We start from the raw sequence: 20,020 nt of genomic DNA, 5'->3' as shown, positions 1-20,020 counted from the left end.
TTCAACTCCAGACCTTGTTACAGCCTTGGTTCAAGCATGGACAAAACAGCTGAATTTCAGAAGTGAGATAAGAGTGACAGCCCTTGAAATCAAGGCTGCATTCAACTAGTTATGGCATCAAGAAATCCTAGCAAAACTAGAATCAATGTGTATTGGGGGCAAACTCTTCACCGGTTGGAGTCATATCTGGCACATAAGAAGATGGTTGTGGTTACTGGAGGTCAGTCAGCTCAGCTTTAGGCTATCCCTGCAGTAGTTCTTCAGGCTAGTGGCCTAGACCAAACATCTTCAGCTGTTTCATCAACAGCCTCCCTCCATGATAAGATCTGGGCTGGGATGTTCTCTGATGATAACACAGTGCATTCATGACTCCTCAGATACTGAAGCAGTCAATGTTCAAATGCAACAAAATCAGGACAAATCCAGCCTCGGATAACAAGTGACAAGTAGCATTCGTGCCACACAAATGAGGTTATGACCATCACCAATAAGAAGAAGTCTAACCACTGCCCCTTGACCTTCCATGGTGTTACTACTACTGAATCCCCTACTATCAACACCCTTGGGGTTAGTCTTAACCAGACACTCCACTGTACTCACCACATAAACACAGCGGCTACAAGTGCAGATCAAAGGCTAGGAATACTACAGCAAGTAAATCATCTCCTGATTCCCCAAAGCCTGTCCATCATCTACAAGGTGCAAGTCAGGAGTGAGATGGAATATTATCCACTTAGCTGGATGAGTGCAGCTACATCCGACATTCAAGAAGCTTGACATCACTCATGACAAAGTAGCCTGCTTGATTGGCACTGCATCCACAAATATTCCCATTCCCTACACACTGACACTCAGTAGCAGCAGCAGCAGTGCATACTGTCTACAAGAAGCACAGAACAAAGATCCTCAAGCAGCATGTCCCAAACCCACAACCAGTTCCATCTAGAAGGACAAGGACTGCCAATGCATGGGAACAACACCAACTTGTAAGTTCCCCTCCAAGCCATTCACCATTCTGATTTGGAAATATATTGCCATTTCTTCACTGTCACTAGGTGAAATCTTGGAATTCCCTCCAAAATGACAATGTGGGTCGAGCCACAGCAGGTAGACTGCAGTGGTTCAAAAAGACAGCTCACCACCATCTTCTCAAGGGCGACAAGAACAGGCAATAAATGTTGGCCAGCCAGTGGCATCCATGTCCCATGAATGCATATAAAATGAATAAGCCATTTGGCCTTATGAGTCTGCTCTGCTCTTTGATAGGTTCATGGTTGACTGGAGTAAAGTCTGGTCTCCGTTCTCCTGTTTATCCCCCATAACCTTTGAGTCACCAACCTGTCAAAATATATCTAATTTGGTCTTGAATAATTTCAATGTCCAGTCTTTATCACAATGCAAATGAAATAGAGCATAGAACACAGAACATTACAGCACAGTACAGGGCCTTCAGCCCTCGATGTTGTGCCGACCTGTCATACCGATCTCAAGCCCATCTAACCTACACTATTCCACGTACGTCCATACGCTTGTCCAATAGTACATTTTTATGGGGTTAAGAAAGAATTATAAAAACTGACATGTTGGCTGTCACCAAGATTTTGTTAGTTGCTTGGGGACTCCCAAAATTCAATAAATTATGAAGAATGTTAGACCGTTTGGAGACAATGCAAAGGAAATTCACTAGAATGCCAAGTGGATGAGAGAAACTTCAATTACAAGGGGAGGCTGGAGAAATTGGTTTTAGTATCTTTCGAGGATAAAAGTTTAAGGAAAAATATCATAGGTGTTCAAAATGAAAAGTTTTGATAGAGTAAACAGGGTCAAACTGTCAGGAGGGTAATTGGTAAGAGGAACAGAAGGGGCTGAAGAGATGATTTTGCGTGCGTTATCAAACATATAGTACGTGAACGGCTGCCAGGAGCAAACTCAAAAGTAAAGGTAACTTTCAAAAGGATATTGAACAAATGTCGAGGAGGAAACATTTACAAAAGTAGGACCATGGGACCACTTGATTTATTCTTCAACGAGCCAGCACAAGCAAAATGGGCAGAATAGCCTACTGTGTACTAACACGACTCCATTTTTAAAAATCCTGTGTTACGGTCTGAACTAACAATCTACTGTTACAAGAGTTTAAACTAAATATTGTGTGGATTTCGGGTAGAAAACGCTTTTACCTGCCTTCTGAGGTTTACGAAGATTTCAAGGTCAAAAACAGAAATATAAGTAACCATGTAAAAATACAAAGTAAATACGAATAAAATACAAGTAAAAACTTAAGTAAAAACCATAAACAGTGATATTTTAAAATACAAATGCTGACACTATCGGGATCACATATAATCAATCGTCCCGTAAAGCCGACTTTATCAAGTTGACCCCAAATACAACGTTCCTCCAGGATATCGCAATGTATCCACGTTTTTCTTTGTTAGAGTTTTGAACCAATATCTTTTTAAATAGCAGAAAAGTTAACGGGTTTTCATTTACTTTAGTGACAAGAACACGTATTTCGGTTATAAAGATGAGAAATAATACTCGATTTTTAATATGACGTTACCAGGCAGTACAGGGAGACCAGAGTGGGTCTGACACGCTAAGCTTGGAATAGAGAATCATACATCCCATTCGAAATGCATAGATGTGCGCCAGGGGCTGTTCAGTTTTAAGTCATTTGCTTGTGGAGTGCAGCGGGGTGATTGATTATTTTTGGAGATGGACGAATGGGGTGTTGGGGTTACCGAAATCTTCTGATTCTTTCTGAGAATGCTTGTGGACTGTGTATTCCCCGAGACAGACGGTGGCGGGGGCGGGGTGAAGAGAACCAGGCTTCGTAAAGATTGCAAGCCGATGCCTTTAACCTGATTTTTGCGTTCATTTCGTATCAAATCTCAAAGTACAGTGACTCATTTTCTATCCCCTCGTCCGATTGCATGGATTCCAGGTGAGCTTTTTATTGCATTTTAATACTAGCTATTTTAAATAAAAGTGTAAATTCAGATTTTAATTAACGTTATTATCTAAATACTCCTGGGGTTAAAACTTTAAATCCTCCGAATGTAATTGATTTGAAGATGTGGTACGGAGGATTTCTTTTTAGAATCAAAATGAAAATCAAGAACGAGTCTAGCTTCACAAATTCAACAAATGCGTGATGGAGATATAAGAGCCCTGAAGCATTTAACCCACAATTTGTGGTGATTTCACTCAGCTGCATGGTTAGGCTGTGCGTGGTACCTACTCAGTTTTATGTTTTCCGGTCCGATTTATGACGGAACTTTCAGTCAGGAGTGCTGCTAAGTTTACAGTGACGAGGTTAGAGACCTGGAGTGCTTCAAGTATTGTTCATTAATATTTTATTTGCGTTTAAGAATAGATATCGATGTTGTTCCTAGGTAGGGTTTATCAGATTGACGCGGCTGCTGGAATAAAGCTGTAATTAAATTGATGCACACAGAAAATGCTGGCGAAACGCAGCAGGTCTGGCAATATCTGTGGAGGGAGAAACCTTTCCGTTTCGAGTCCGATATGACTCTTCTTCAGAACGTCAACCTGGTGTGCTGACTTAGAGGAATTTCCTGTAGGTAAGTGGTTTAGATGCGTGTATCCAGAGGCTGATGGCTAAAGGAAGTTCTGTGGATTGACAGATGCTGGTAAATCTCTCGGGTCGGGACCGATTGGAAAACATAGAAAATGACCGATGATATTGTTGTTGTTTCTCTGCTTTGCTACAATCTTTGACTGATTTATTATCACTGAATATTTGAACATCAGGTGAAATTTTGAGTTCGTCAAATTTTCCTTTTCCCGGTTGATATTATGATGATAAATATAATTGTTGGCTTGGCATATAAATAAACAAAAACGTTAGGAGGTGTTACTTTTAAAATTTGCAATGGAACATTGTGGCTTGGTCTATTGATCTTTTGCCACAGAATTTTCAATCGTGTTGAGTTTCTTCGAAAGTGCTTGAGACTGTTGCGTAACCTTATGAGGAACATGGGCAACTCAGTGCAAGAAATTCAGATGTACGGACGTTCTGTACTAAACAGTGGCCAGTGTAGGTAAATAATAAGGCTCAACTCATTTCGAGACAAATTTGATGACCCCTGGAAACAGGCACGGAAGTTTGACACTACCAACACATTGTTGCTTAAAGGCAAGTTAACAAGAGGTAGCAGAAATTAAATCAGCAACTAACCCTCAAAATAGTCGATGATCCACGTAATAGTGTTGTCAAGAGGTTCTTCGATGCGTGTGTTTTAAAAGAGGGTATTAAATTGAAGTATTACGTTCCAAAATGGCAGCGCTGGTGACAGTAACATCACATGCTGATTGATATCATGGTTTGCCAACGGCATTCTCCCAGCACAGATGTAGGAGTAAAAATCGACCATTTGGCCCAAGGAGTCTGCTGATCATAGTCGATATGAAAATCTTCAACTCCACTTTTCCCCATAACCCCTGAGTTTCTTGTTGATTAAAAATCTATCTCAGGCTTGAATATACTTAAAAACCCAGACTCTTTAGTCTTCTGCAGTGAAGATTCACTACCCTCTGAGAAAAGAAATTCCTCCTCATCTCTGTTTTAAATGGACAATCCCTCACTCTGAGATTATGGTCTCTGGCCTAGAGTCCCACAAGGGGAAGCAAACTCTCTATATCTCCCCTGTCAAGCCCACAAAGTCTCTTCTATGTTTAAATAAGGCTGCTGTCATTTTTCTAAATCCTAATGACTACAGGTCCAAATTACTCAAGTTCCCATAAGGAAATACCTCCATTCCTTGGATCAAACTAGTGAACCTTCTCTGGACTGCCTCCAATGCCAGTATTATCTTTCTTGAGATATGGAGATCAAAGTTGTTTATTGTTACCCATTCACAGTAAGCTCTAAAGGGGGTGAAGATTGAGAAATGCATTCCAGTATCATTATTAAAATATTAATCAAATATTAAAACATTATCTTCCATGCAAATGAAGGACTGAAGGGAGGAGGTTAAATTGGGTGTTGTGATAGGAATAATAGATTGTTCTGGAAGGATGAGCCAGCATGGACTGCACTGACTTCCTCTTATTTATGATTATAAAGATAAATAGTTACACCTCAGAAGGTTGTGTTCATACAAGTTCTTTGAAAGATCATAAAAATGTGAGGCTGGATGAACACAGGCAAAGCAGCATCTCAGGAGCACAAAAGTTGACGTTTCGGGCCTAGACCCTTCATCAGAGAGGCCTGGGGGTGGTGTCCAGGAGGAGGACTTGTGTTGGAAGCGGGTGAAGGGGTCAGTGGAGGGAGGGTTAGGCTCCCAGTTGAAGAAGTAGGCATGGAGGCGAAGGCAGCGGAAAAACTGCTCTATGTCCAATTGTGACTGGTATTCGTTGGTGTGTGGTTGTAGGGAGACAAAGGTGAGCCCCTTACTAAGGACTGACCGTTCGTCCTCAGTCAGTGGGAGTTCTGGGGGGGATGGTGAAGATGCGGCAGGGTCTCTCTGATGAAGGGTCAAGGCCCAAAACGTCAGCTTTTGTGCTCCTGAGATGCTGCTTGGCCTGCTGTGTTCATCCAGCCTCACATTTTTATTATCTTGGATTCTCCAGCATCTGCAGTTCCCACTCTTTGAAAGATCAACTCAGCTAATCCCATTGCCCAGGTCCTTCTTGTTGCCCTGCAATATTTTTCCCTTCAGATAATTAACCGTTTTGAAGGTCATGATTGAATCTGCTTTTACCACACACTCATGCTGCAATTAAAAAGTATTTTCTTCATGTTGCCTTTGGTTTAATTGCTTCACATCAAATCAGCATTCCCTATTTTCTGAGGAGCAGTCTCTCCCTATCTACTCTCAGTTGTTAAACGTAAGCATATCAATGCTGCCTCAGGAAACTTCATCCAGAGTAGGAAAGAGCTTCAACTTCAATATGAATAAGCTGCTTGTCAACAGGAAGGAAAGCATGTACAGTATCCTGAAAAACTGCTACTACAATACTGTATCATGTAAGTTAACCAGGATAATCCATAACTTGTGCATTTTGAGCCAATCCACTCTGCTGAGGCATTTTAAGAAGCCACATCTTGAAGCAAGCTTCACATGGACTTTCACTTACGAAAAAGGGGTTCTGAATCTTTACAGGAATTCTTAATGCTCCAAATAATCTTGCACTATTAATATAGTTAAGATGCAATCAAATAATTGAAAACCCATATTATGCAGATCAGAACTTTTAGTAACCATTCATTTCTGTTCCTTCCTCCCAGCCACACAGCTCTCCAAGATCACTGCAGCCCTTTAATTGTGGCTTCTTGTGTATTTCTGATTTTAGTTGTTCCATTCACTGGCAGTCCCACCTTCAGTTTGTGGTACTATTTTTTTTGACAATGCTTCTGTGAAGCACCTCGGTACATTGTACCATGTTAAGAATGGTGTGTGAATAGAAGTTGTTTTGTTGAAGGGCATCTTAACTTGGCCTAATATTGATCTCACTCTTGAATAATTTCCAGCAAAGATTCCTGGCTGATCCCAATCTCTAGGACACTATAGCTAAGTACAGTGTCATCTATCTATCCCTGTTCATTCTTGTAGAGTTCAGTTAACTCATTCCAGATATGGATGAAGTGGTCTGTGCCATGCTGGGTGAAATCTTGCAGGGGAGTTACAAAGAGCTCTATACATTTATTCTTAAGACTGAGAGGTAATTAGCTGTTCAATTAATTTATTTTCATCACAAATTCATGTGAATAAATACTCCACCAGGCAGTACTGTTAATTGTAGTTCAGCGAATTACTTAGTGATATTTGTTAAGACAGAGTATCTTATGAACATCACCTGTAGTGGTGCAAAGAGCAGAAAGAAAGTTGATCAGTGATAATGGGAACTGCAGATGCTGCAGAATCCAAAATAATAAAATGTGAGGCTGGATGAACACAGCAGACCCAGCAGCATCTCGGGAGCACAAAAGCTGATGTTTCAGGCCTAGAGGCTCTCTGATGAACGGTCTAGGCCCGAAACGTCAGCTTTTGTGCTCCTGAGATGCTGCTGGGCCTGCTGTGTTCATCCAGCCTCACATTTTATTATCTTAGAAAGAAAGTTGACATCATTCTAAAATGACAGGCAGCAGCTGCCTGTCTAAAGAAGCATTACAGGATGTAAGATAAAGTACCATGTTCAACAAAATAAGAAATTTCTTCTACTTTGAAGTTGATCATTCTTCTTTGCAGCATCCATCTTATTTTTCCTACCAGTAGCCTTACTCTCACACTCCCCCATGGCTTCCCAATCTTTCCCAGACTTCCTGTCACTTGCAGGCAAAAGGGAGGCTTGCTCTTAAGGCAGGCCTTTGTTGGCTGTCACTCAGTGCTGGCCTGTATCCCACACCCACTGGATCTCAAGCCTCTGGTTGGCCTCCTGGATCCCTTGTCAGTTGATGTGTGCTGATGATGTCTTCACTGCATGGAATGCAGGGAAATTGTTGGCATAGGGGAGGCAATAGCCTAGCGGTATGGTCCTTGGACTCTTAATCCAGAGACCCAGGTAATGTTCTGGGGATAGAGATAATGGGAACTGCAGATGCTGGAGAATCCAAGATAATAAAATGTGAGGCTGGATGAACACAGCAGGCTAAGCAGCATCTCAGGAGCACAATGTTCTGGGGACCCAGGTTTGAATTGTACCATAGCAGATGGTGGAATTTGAATTCAATAAATATCTGGAATTAAGAGTCTAATGGTGACCATGAATCCATTGTTGATTATCAGAAAAACCATCTGGATCACTAATGTCCTTTAGGGAAGGAAACTGCTGCCCTAACCTGGTCTGACCTACATGTGACTCCGGACCCACAGCAATGTGGTTGACTCTTAACTGCCTACTGGGCGATTGAGGATGGGCAACAAACGCATGCATAACCAGCGACACCCTTCTCTTGTGAATGAATTGTAAAAAATGCGTAGATGCTCACTGGATCTGTTCTGTTGTGGCAATGTCATGACCTGGGTTGGGATATGCACAATGATCATTTTGAAAATATGAATAATCACTTTGATTTGTTAAAGTCATGGGTTCCTGGAGGGAAAAGGTTAGGAAAACCTTAGTTTTACGTAATGAGATCCAATATTATAGATGTAGCTGTGGAGTTATGATGATATATTAAGGTCTTTTCATCTCATTTATTATTTTCCCAAGAATGTTCTATTGTAGTTGATTAACACTGCCATCTTCGTATATGATTTGAAAACAGAAATCTCTTCTCCAACATGTGTATTATATCTTGTGATGACCTCTGGCAGAAATGGGGTTGGATCATTACAACATGATTTATAAAAATGCAATTGCAAAGAATCAACCCAGCATAATTTAACAGTGCAGAAAAAGAAAGGTAATTAACCTTTGTCCTCCAAGGAACCACAGACATCTCCCCCTCTTTTAGGTTGTATGCTAGTGGCTATTGAGCTTGAAGAGCATATCTCTGCATCAAGCATGGGCCAAGACAAGGGGACAGCCCTCTATAAACAATGTACAGTGATTAAACCTGTACCATTGTATCTGCATACATTCTAATCATCTAGCCAATGAAATAAGTTACAGCTGACTCTCGCTCCAGAAAAAGAGGCAAATCTAATGAAATGAAAAATCTTCTGAAAAGCCATTTGTTTTCCAGTAGTTGGATCATTTGATAGGTGGCAATGTTGTCAATGGCAAGAGAACTAGGAGTCTGACATCCATTACATTCTGACATAGGTGTCCTGTGATGCATTGCCAGGTCTCTGAATTAACTTTTGCATCTTGCTACTTGTGCAAGTTCTTTTGAATGCATATGATTCAATAGAACTTCGTACACTTAGAAAGCTCGTTTCAACTTTAAGAGTGAACAACCTGTCTATTGAATTTCTCCAAAAGTGCATTGGATGCAAGGTTCTTCCAGTGTTCATTTTCAAGCATATTGATAGAGCTAAAGTAAGACATAGTCTCTCAAATGAACAGACTTTTACACAAGACGAGATTGGTAGCAGGGTTAATAATAATAAATTGTTTTGCGATGCTTGGTCTGAAGTGCACAACCTTCTTTCATCATTTGATTGAATTCACTTGTGTCACTATATTGCATCTAACGACAATACACATTAAACTATACCCTCTTGAAACATATCTGCACTATAAACTAACTTAAACAGCAACTGGTTGGTAGTTAAATGTGCTACTTAAATGTGATAAATCTCTGAACATGTCGGGGGTAATGGACTCTCAGAGGAATGTAGCACTGACAGCCAGGTTTCCGGTACTGAGACTGGGTTTGATGTAATGTTGGGACACAGAAAGATAGCGAGGAAAGAGATCAGTCTGAGACTGGTACAGATGGGAAAAGGAGCAAGTCAAACAGTCAGGGCAGGCAGGAACGTAGAAGAGGGCGAGGTAGGACTGATAAATTAAACTGCATTTATTTCAATGCACCAGGCCTAACAGGTAAGGCAGATGAACTCCGAGCATGGTTGAGAACATGGGACAGGGATATCATAGCATTTACAGAGATGTGGTGCAGAGATGCACAGGACTGGAAGCTTAATTGTTCCAGAGTATAGTTGCTACAGGAAGGAGAGAAAGGGAGGCAAGAGAAGAAGGAAGGCGAATGCCATTTTTGATTAGGGACATCATGGCTGTACTTAGGGAGGATGTTCCTGGGAATATGTCTAGGAACATTATTTGGATGGAACTGAGAAGTAAGAAAGGGATGATCACCTTATTGGATTCTACTACAGAGCCCCCCAACAGTCAGCAGGAAATTTAGAAACAAATTTGTGAGGAGATCTCAGTTATCTGCAAGAATAATAGGGTGATTATAGTAGGGGATTTTAAGTTTCCAAACATAGACTGGGACTGCCATAGTGTTAAGCTCTTGGATGCAGAGGAATTTGTTAAGCAATTCAGTATGTAGAAGTACCACTAGAGAAGGAGCAAAACTTGACCTACTCTTGGGAAATAAGACAGTGCAGATGATTGAGGTGTCAGTGAGGCAGCACTTTGGGGCCAGTGACTATAATTCTATTAGTTTTAAAATAGTGATAGAAAAGGATAGACTGGATCTGAAAGCTGAAGTTCTAAATTGGAGGAAGGCCAATTTTGACAGTATTGGGCAAGAACTTTCGAAAGTTGATGGGGGTGGATGTTTGCAGATAAGGGGATGGCTAGAAAATGGGAAGCCTTCAAAAATGAGATAACGAGAGTCCAGAGACTGTATGTTCCTATTAGGGTGAAGAGCAAGGCTGGTAGATGTAGGGAATGCTGGATGACTAAAGAAATTGAGATTTTGGTCAAGAAAAATAATGAAGCATATTAGGTTAGACTCCCTACAGTGTGGAAACAGGCCCAACAAGTCCACACTGCCCCTTGACGCATCCCACCCAGGCCCATCCCCCTATAACCCACACACCCCTGAACACTATGGGCAATTTAGCATGGCCAATCCACCTAGCCTAGCCTGGACTGTGGGAGGAAACTGGAACACCTGGAGGAAATCCATGCAGACATAGGGAGAATGTGCAAACTCCACACAGACAGATGTCCGAGGTTGGAATCAAACCCGGGTCCTGGGTGCTGCGAGGCTGCAGTGCTAACCACTGAGCCACCATGCCGCCTGCTAAAGGTATATGTCAGGTATAGACAGCAGAGATCAAGTGAATCCCCAGGAGAGTATAAAGACATTAGGAGTATACTTGAGGGGGAAATAAGGAGGGCAAGAAGAGGATATCAGATAGCTTTGGCAAATAGGGTTAAGGAGAATCCAAAGGGATTCTAAAGATACATTATGGACAAAAGGGTAACTAGGGAGAGAATAGCATCCCTTAAAGGTCAACAAGGCTGCCTATGTGTGGAACTGCAGGAGATGGGGATGTTACTAAACGAGTATAGGGGGTTCTCCTATAACATGTGTTATGGCAATGTGAATTGGTTATAACACGAAAAACGAACAGGTGAATGGTATTCGTAAAACATGAACTTGGGTTCGCTATGGCACGATTCCATCGAGTATAGATTGTATGTCATAAACCTCAAATACATACAGAGAACAACCGTCTTATTAGGAAAATATGTGACGTCTTAGTTTGAAGAGTTTATGCTGAGCACATTAAATGCATCAGCATTATTTTAAAATGCAGTTGATTTAAATAGAAGAATGGACTCCAATCCTAAATTGTCGGTATAAGTAAAAAAAATGAAGTATAGTTTAAAATAATGAGTGCTGTTAAAACATGCACCTTTGTATGTAGTATTTTTGCTTAGATTTTGATACATATTTAATATGTAAGAATATTTGAACTTGCTCATGTAAATCATTTATACCAAAAGTTGTCTGTGTTACAACCTGCAATTTTTCAGCACTATTTTGAATACAATATTACTCACGTTTACGATGCATTTTTATCCTACAATTAACTTCAATGCCAATGGGCTACATAGGAAAGAAAGGTCAGATTCCACTGCTTCACTTATCTCAAAATCTATCCAGAAGACTGTGCCAATGGAATGTCAGGTCAGATCAGCATTTAAATGGAAGATAGAATTTTACTAAAAATTGCCATTCGTGTCATTTTGGGGAGTTTCATGGAGGGTTGCTGGCTGTGAGCTCTATCTCACACCACTTTGCACTGCTCACCTCTTTTCGATCATAGCCACTCCAACGACTTTCCACTTATTTCAGGCAGGTGTTAACTATTAGTACTGACCATTGCTGGGATTTCCAGTGGCAGAACTTTATTTAAAGCCCAGCTGTCACTTCTTGCAAATACAAGGTCAGATTCAAAAGTGTATTACCTCTTTGCAGCCTCAACTGTCTGATAATCTGTCATTATAACTGCAGCTATAAGAATAAAGCTACACAGGTGAGGAGGAATTTTGGAAAATATAATTGCTATGTGTCCTTTCTGACCTTAACCCCGCTTATCCCATAGGCACCATTATTTATATAATGCAATTTTCTATAACACAATGTTGCACTGGTACACAACTCTTACATTTTTGCAGAACCCCCTGTATTTTGCATCAGTGTCTATTGTGGAGAAGGATATGGAAGATATATTATGTGGAGAAATAGTCACCTCTTGAAGAATGGCCATATTACAGAAGAGGACGTGCTGGATGGCTTAAAACAATAAAGATGGATAAATCCCCAGGAATTTAACAAGTGTACACTAGAACTCTGTGGGAAGGTAGAGAGGGTCGCTTACTAAGATACTTGTATCATCGATAGCCACAGGTGAGGAGTCGGAAGATATGAGATTGGATAATTTAGTGCCACTATTTAAAAAGGTTGTCAAGGAAAAGCTAGGGAACTATAGACCGATGAGCCTGACATCAGTGGTTGTTGGAGGGAATCCTGAGGGACAGGATTTACATGTATTTAGAAAGGCAAGGACTGATTAGGGACAGTCAACATGGCTTTGTGCATGGGAAATCGTGTCTCACTAATTTAGTTGTGTTTTTTGAAGAACTAATGAAGAGATTGATGAGGGCAGAGCGGTGGTCATGATCTGTATGGACTTCAGTAAGGTGTTTGACAAGGTTCCACATGATAGACTGGTTAGCAAGGTTAGATCTAACGGAATACAGGGAGAACTAGCCATTTGGAATCAGAACTGGCTCAAAGGTAGAAGGCAGAGGGTCCGAGTGGGAGACTGATTTTCAGAATAGAGGTCTGTGACCAGTGGTGTGCCACAACCATTGTTGCTGGCTCCATTGCTCTTCATCGTTTATACAAATGATTTGGATATCAACATAGGCAGTATGGTTAATGAGTTTGCAGATGGCACCAAAATTGGAGGTGTAGAGGACAGCAAAGAGTACAATTACCTCAGAGTACAATTGGATCTTGATCAGATGGGCCAAAGGGCCGAGGAAAGGCAGATGGAGTTTAATTTAGGTAAATGTGAAGTGCTGCATTTTGGAAAGGCAAATCAGGGCAGGACTTATATACTTAATGGTAAATCCTGGAGAGTGTTGTTGAACGAAGAGACCTTGGAATGGAGGTTCATAATCCCTTGAAAGCAGAGTTGCCGTTAGGTAGCATAGTGAAGAAGGCCTTTGGTATGCTTGCCTTTATTGGTCAGTGCATTAAGTATAGGAGTTGGGAGGTCATGTTGTGGCTATACAGGACATTGGTTAAGCCACTATTGGAATACTGCATGCAATTTTGTTCTCCCTGCTGTAAGAGGGATGTTGTGAAGCTTGAAAGGGTTCAGAAAGACTTACAAGGATATTGCCAGGGTTGAAAGGTCTGAGCTGTAGGGAGCAGCTAACTAGACTGGGGCTATTTTCCCTGGTGCATCAGAGGCTGAGGGTGGACCTTACAGAAGTTTTTAAAATCATGAGGGGCATGTGTAGGGTAAATAGACAAGGTCTTTTCCCTGGGGTGGGAGAGTCCAAAACTAGACGGCATAGGTTTAAGGTGAGAAAGTAAAGATTTAAAAGGGACCTGAGGTGCAACTTTTTCATGCAGAGGCTGGCCCGTGTATGGAATGAGCTGCCAGAGGAAATGGTGGAGGCTGGTGCAATTACAACATTTAAAAGGCACCTGGATGGGTATATGAAAAGAAAGGGTTTAAAGTGATATGGGCAAACGCTAGCAATGGGCCTAAATTAATTCCAGATATCTGGTCAGTACGGACGAGTTGGAGGGAAGGGTCTGTTTCTGTGCATCTCTATGATTTTATGTTCTCTCTGTCAACAAGGATTTTTTTCTTACCTATGAGTTCAACTTTGATGTGCGCTCATCTCACATTATCCAGAACAGGCTTTTGCTGTGTTTGAATTCCTTCATAACGAATGACCATAAACAAGTGTCTAAAAATGATGGCAAACTCGTGAAAGCTCACCTTGCGGACCTGGCACATGCATACTGTGGTACACTTGACAGATTTTTATCTAAAGCACAAATGTCTAGAAGTCTTACATAAACTCAGGGCAAATCTCAATTACATGTATGTAAATCTGACAAAGGACTGGGGTGGTCATACTGAACAAATGTGATTACATCACCAAAATGCATGCTGTGCTCAATGATAATTCCAAATTCATAGCTTTAGGACCTGCCACTTCCTGTGAGTGAACAGCCATATTAAAGAACAAGCTGCAGGCGCACTTGCAGGATTTGTTCAAGAGTGGTACCCTGCATGGTTATCTAAATGATAGGATTCATTCCCCTAAGTGCACGTGCATATGGCTTACCCAAAACCACAAAAAGCAATATATCCTTACATCCTATTCCATTTGTAACTGGCTCTTGTTGCGATCTAATGGCTGCACCCTTTGAGGGGAATTGCCTAGTTGATGATGGTGCCAGATAAGTCAGATCCTCAACAGTTACTGGCTGGATAGATTATACATTTCTTTTATCAAAGTGATCTTTCACTAAAATACAAGAACACAATATTGCAGTGCTCATTTTAATAATGCAATGAACAAAAGTTTATTACCACAGAAATAAAGATAAACAATGGAGAAAACCACTCTATTTCCTTTGACACATTTTCAAAGAATTTTGAACAGTAGAAATGATCCAAGCATACTATAGTTTGCAAAGATTGTTGCCAGTCTGAGAACATCTAATACTGAAATGGAACGCTTTGCCTGCAACGATAGTAGATTCGCCAACTTTAGGTACATTTAAGGCGTCATTGGACAAGCATATGGACGTACATGGAATAGTGTAGGTTAGATGGGCTTGAGATCGGTATGACAGGTCAGCACAACATCGAGGGCCGAAGGGCCTGTACTGTGCTCTAATGTTCTATGTTCTATGAATCTCGAGCAAGACCCATTACAACTAATTTCCAAAGGAGAAAGAAAGAGACTTTTTAATTAAGACTTTGATAAGGTTGAAGCTCCAACTGATCTGTCGATAGGTTTTTCTTTACGCATTTGACTTAGCTTTCTACCAGTCTATACAATCCCTGGCACAGCTCTTTTAACCCTCAAAAATTTAACTTAACTGCTTTTCCACTGACTATATCCTCTACATTCCAGTCTGGGATTAATCATAACTTCTTATTCTAAGATAATTTCATGATTTTAAGCTCCTTTTCTTAGGAATGCAGCCTAGTACATATTACTTTATCAAAAGACTTCTCAGTACTTCAAAGCTTGGTACATGCATTGCTCTGATTTGGCTTCCTCAGCCACACCGCATTAATTCAAAAAAATTTATCTCTAAACCTTCTGGGTAATTCCTTTGGGACCCCTGAGTAAATATGCTCACTTGGAATTGTAGGTATTGCAGTTTTTAAAAAGCTAACATTAACTTCAAACACAAAGACCGAAATGATTACCCAGAAATCCAGGGACCATATTAAAATACATAGGGTATGGGAAGTCCAAAACAGGGGGCCTGATTGGGGCTGTTAACCTTGTCCAATCAGGGAGCTCTGGCTGACAGACGTAAACAGGGCTGTTAGATTTTCTGTTCTCTCTAAAAGCTGACTCTGAGGAAGCCAGATCAGTGTCAAAAATGCTCCATGTGTAAATAAATGGTGACTTGATGGTGGGATAGTTCAGTGGAGTTATTTTGGTGGTGAGCTGCCTTCTTGAACCACTACAGTCCACATGGTGTCAGGAGAGCCTTAGGGAGGGAATTCTGGGATTTCAACCTACTAACAGTGAAGAGATGGTGATATATTTGAGTCGGGGTGGACTGGAAGTTGCAGGTGGTGGCATTCCTATATATCTGCTGTACTTGTCCTTCTGGTAAGAAGTGGTCATGGACTTGGAAGGTGTTGTCTTAGGATGTTTGGAAATTTCTGCAGTACATCTTTTATTCAGTACACAATGCTGCAACCGTGCATCAGCAGTGGAGGGTGCAAATGCTTGTGGATGTGGTGCAAATCAAATGGGTTGCTTTGTCCTGGATGGTGTCAAGATTCTTGAATGCTGGGAGCTGCAAATATCCAGCCAAGTGAGCAGCATTCCATCTTACCCTGATTTGTGCCTTGTTGATGGCTGTCAGACTTTGGGGTGTCAGAAAGTGAATCACTTGTTATAGTATACCTAGACTCTGATCTGCTCTTGAAACCACTGTATTGATATGGTGAGTTCAGTTGGGTTTCGGGTCAATGGTAACCCTGCAGGGTGTTGATAGTGGTGGATTTAGTGATGATAACACCACTGAATGTCAAGTGGGCAATGGTTAGATTGTCTCATTTGGGAGATGGTCATTGTCTGGCACTTGTGTGGTATAAGTGTTATATAGAACATAGAACATCACAGCACAGTGCAGGCCCTTCGGCCCTCGATGTTGTGCTGACCTGTCATACCAATCTGAAGCCCATCTAACCTACACTATTCCATGTACGTCCATATGCTTGTTCAATGACGACTTAAATGTACTTAAAGTTGGCAAATCTACTACCATTGCAGGCAAAGCATTCCATACCCTTACTACGCTCTGAGTAAAGAAACTACCACTGACATCTGTCCTATATCTTTCACCCCTCAATTTAAAGCTATGCCCCCTTGTGCTCGTCGTCACCATCCGAGGAAAAATGCTCTCCCTATCCATCCTATCTAACCCTCTGATTATCTTATATGCCTCAATTAAGTCACCTCTCAACCTCTTCTCTCTAACGAAAACAGCCTCAAGTCCCTCAGCCTTTCCTCGTAAGACATTCCCTCCATACCAGGCAACATCCTAGTAAATCTCCTCTGCACCCTTTCCAAAGCTTCCACATCCTTCTTATAATGCGGTGACCAGAACTGTACGCAATACTCCAAGTGCAGCCGCACCAGAGTTTTGTACAGCTGCAGCATAACCTCTTCGTTCCAGAACTCGATCCCTCTATTAATAAAAGCTAAAACACTGTATGCCTTCTTAACATGCCTGTCAACCTGGGTGGCAAATTTCAAGGATCTGTGTACATGGACACCGAGGTCTCTCTGCTCATCTACACTACTAAGAATCTTACCATTAGCCCAGTATTTTGCATTCCGGTTACTCCTACCGAAGTGCATCACCTCACACTTGTCCGCATTAAACTCCATTTGCCGCCTCTCAGCCCAGCTCTGCAGCTTATCTATGTCTCTGTGCAACCTATAGCGTCCTTTGTCACTATCCACAACTCCACCGACCTTAGTGTCATCTGCAAATTTACTAACCCATCTTTCTGTGCCCTCATCTAGGTCATTTATAAAAATGACGAACAGCAGTGGACCCAACACCAACCCTTGCGGTACACCACTAGTAACTTGTCTACAGGATGAACATTTCCCATCAACCACCACCCTCTGTCTTCTTTCAGCAAGCCAATTTCTGATCCAAACTGCGATATCTCCCACAACCCCATTCCTCCGCATTTTGTACAATAGCCTACTGTGGGGAACCTTATCGAACGCCTTGCTGAAATCCATATACACCACATCAACCGGTTTACTCTCATCTACCTGTTTGGTCACCTTCACAAAGAACTCAATAAGGTTTGAGAGGCACGGCCTACCCTTCACAAAACTGTGCTGACTATCCCAAATCAATTTATTCTTTTCTAGATGATTCTAAATCCTATCTCTTATAACCTTTTGGAACACTTTAACAACAACTGAAGTTAGGCTCACTGGTCTGTAATTACCAGCGTTGCCTCTACTCCCCTTCTTGAACAGGGGAACCACATTTGCTATCCTCCAGTCATCTGGCACTATCCCTGTAGACAATGACGAGTTAAAGATCAATGCCAAAGCCTCGGCAATCTCCTCCCTGGCTTCCTGGAGGATCCTAGGATAAATCCCATCCGGCCCAGGGGACTTATCTATTTTCACACTCTGTAGGATTTCTAATAGCTCTTCCTTGTGAACCTCAATCCCACCTAGTCTAGTAGCCTGTATCTCAGTATTCTCCTCGACAACATTGTCGTTTTCTAGAGTGAATACTGTTGAAAAATATTCATTTAGCACTTCCTCTATCTCCTCTGACTCCACACACAACTTCCCACTCCTATCCTTGATTGGCCCTAATCTTACTCTCGTCATTCTTTTATTCCTTATATACCTATAGAAAGCCTTAGGGTTTACCCTGATCCTATCCGCCAACAACTTCTCATGTCTCCTCCTGGCTCTTCTGAGCTCTCTCTTTAGGTCTTTCCTGTCTACCTCGTAACCCTCAAGCGCCCTAACTGAGCCTTCACATCTCATCCTAACATAAGCCGCCTTCTTCCTCTTGACCAGAGATTCCACTTCCTTCGTAAACCATGGCTCCCGCACTCTACAGCTTCCTCCCTGCCTGACAGGTATATACTTATCTAGGATACACAGGAGCTTTTTCTTGAATAAGCTCCACATTTCTAATGTGTCCATCCCCTGCAGTTTCCTTCCCCATCCTATGGTCCCTAAATCTTGCCTAATCTCATCGTAATTGCCTTTCCCCCAGCTATAACTCTTGCCCAGTGGTGTACACCTATCCGTTTCCATCACTAAAGTAAACATAACAGAATTGTGATCGCTATCACCAAAGTGCTCACCTACTTCCAAATCTGCCACTTGCCAGATCAAGCATGGATATTGTTCAGTTCTTGTTGAATTTGAACATGGATGGCCTCAGTATCTGAGGATAGTGTGCAACCATCAGTGAACATCTCCATTTCTGACCTTATGGTGGAAGGAAGCTCATTGATGAAGCAGCTGAATGGACACTATCTGAGGAACTCCTATTGCGATGCCTTGGAGCTGAGCTGACTGACTTCCAACAACCATAATTATTTTCCTATGTGCCAGGTATGACTCTAACCAGTAGATAATTTCCCCCATAATTCCCATCGATTCCAGTCTGGCATTTAGCTATTTTGTCCATGTTTGAATTAAGTTGTAATAGGCTAGGGAGCTGAGTGGTACTGGCGGAACCCAAACTGGGCATTACTGAACAGTTTGTTACAGTAGGTACTGCTTTATAATACTGTTGATGACACCTTCCATCACTTTACTGATGACTGAGAGTAGACTGGGGTGGATTTGTTCTGGTTTTTGTGTGCAGGGTATACATGGCCAGTTTTCCACACCATCAGGTAGATGGCAGTGTTATTATTGGACTGTAACAAGTCCTGGAGCACAAAGTCGTCAATACTATTGCCAGAATGTTGTCAAGGCCTACAGGCTTTTCAGTGTCCAGTGCCTTCATATGGAGTAAATCAAATTGGCTAAAGACTAGCATCTGCGATGGTGAGGTCCTCTGGGTGAGGTCGAGATAGATCATCTACTTGGCAGGTCTGGCTGAAGACCTGTTGCAAATGTTTCTGTTTTATCTTTTACACTGATGTGCTGGGCTCTTCCATCATTGAGGATGGGGATATTTTGTGGAGCCTGTCCTCCAGTGTGTTGTTTACTTGTCTGCCACCATTCATGTGACAGAACTGCAGAGTCTATCACTTGCTGCTTCTGCTGTTTGGTATGCAAGTATTCCTGTTTGGTAGCTTCACCAGGTTGACACGTCATATTTTGTGAAGTCTGGTGCCGCTTCTGGCATTACCTCTTGTATTCTCCATTAAACCAGGATTCTTAATACCTGATTTATTTGAATTGGATTAAATTTGCCACAATGGGATTCAAAATAGGTCCCCAGAACATTAACTGAGTTTTTGAATTAATAATCCAGCAATAATACCACTTGGCTATTGCCTCCTAAACACTGTAAATTCTTTCACATTTACTAAGACCATAAGTATGGAGACCAATAGCATCCCCATGTGTTTGTTTCAACTTTTCCAGTTTCTTTACCAACATACCATTTAGTCCAGCCCTTGACATTTGCACTATGCCATTATATTGAGGCAATCTTAATGTACCATCTGTGGTCTGAATCTCTGCTCATCAAGCTGATGAACTTCGCAGTTTATGTAGTTGGGTTCAGCTTGAACGACACTCAGTACACCCAAATAGATGGTAGTGCCGTGGCATCTCCTTTAGGCCCAGGTCTTGCTAACATCTTGTTTGTTACCATGAAAATGCACTTTTGGTGGAAAGAACACTAGTCTTCTACTTTTTGCATCATTTGAATATATAG

The sequence above is a fragment of the Stegostoma tigrinum genome, chromosome 35 (genome assembly GCF_030684315.1).
Source record: "Stegostoma tigrinum isolate sSteTig4 chromosome 35, sSteTig4.hap1, whole genome shotgun sequence".
Classification (NCBI taxonomy): domain Eukaryota; kingdom Metazoa; phylum Chordata; class Chondrichthyes; order Orectolobiformes; family Stegostomatidae; genus Stegostoma; species Stegostoma tigrinum.
Note: the sequence above shows the minus strand (reverse complement) of the source record.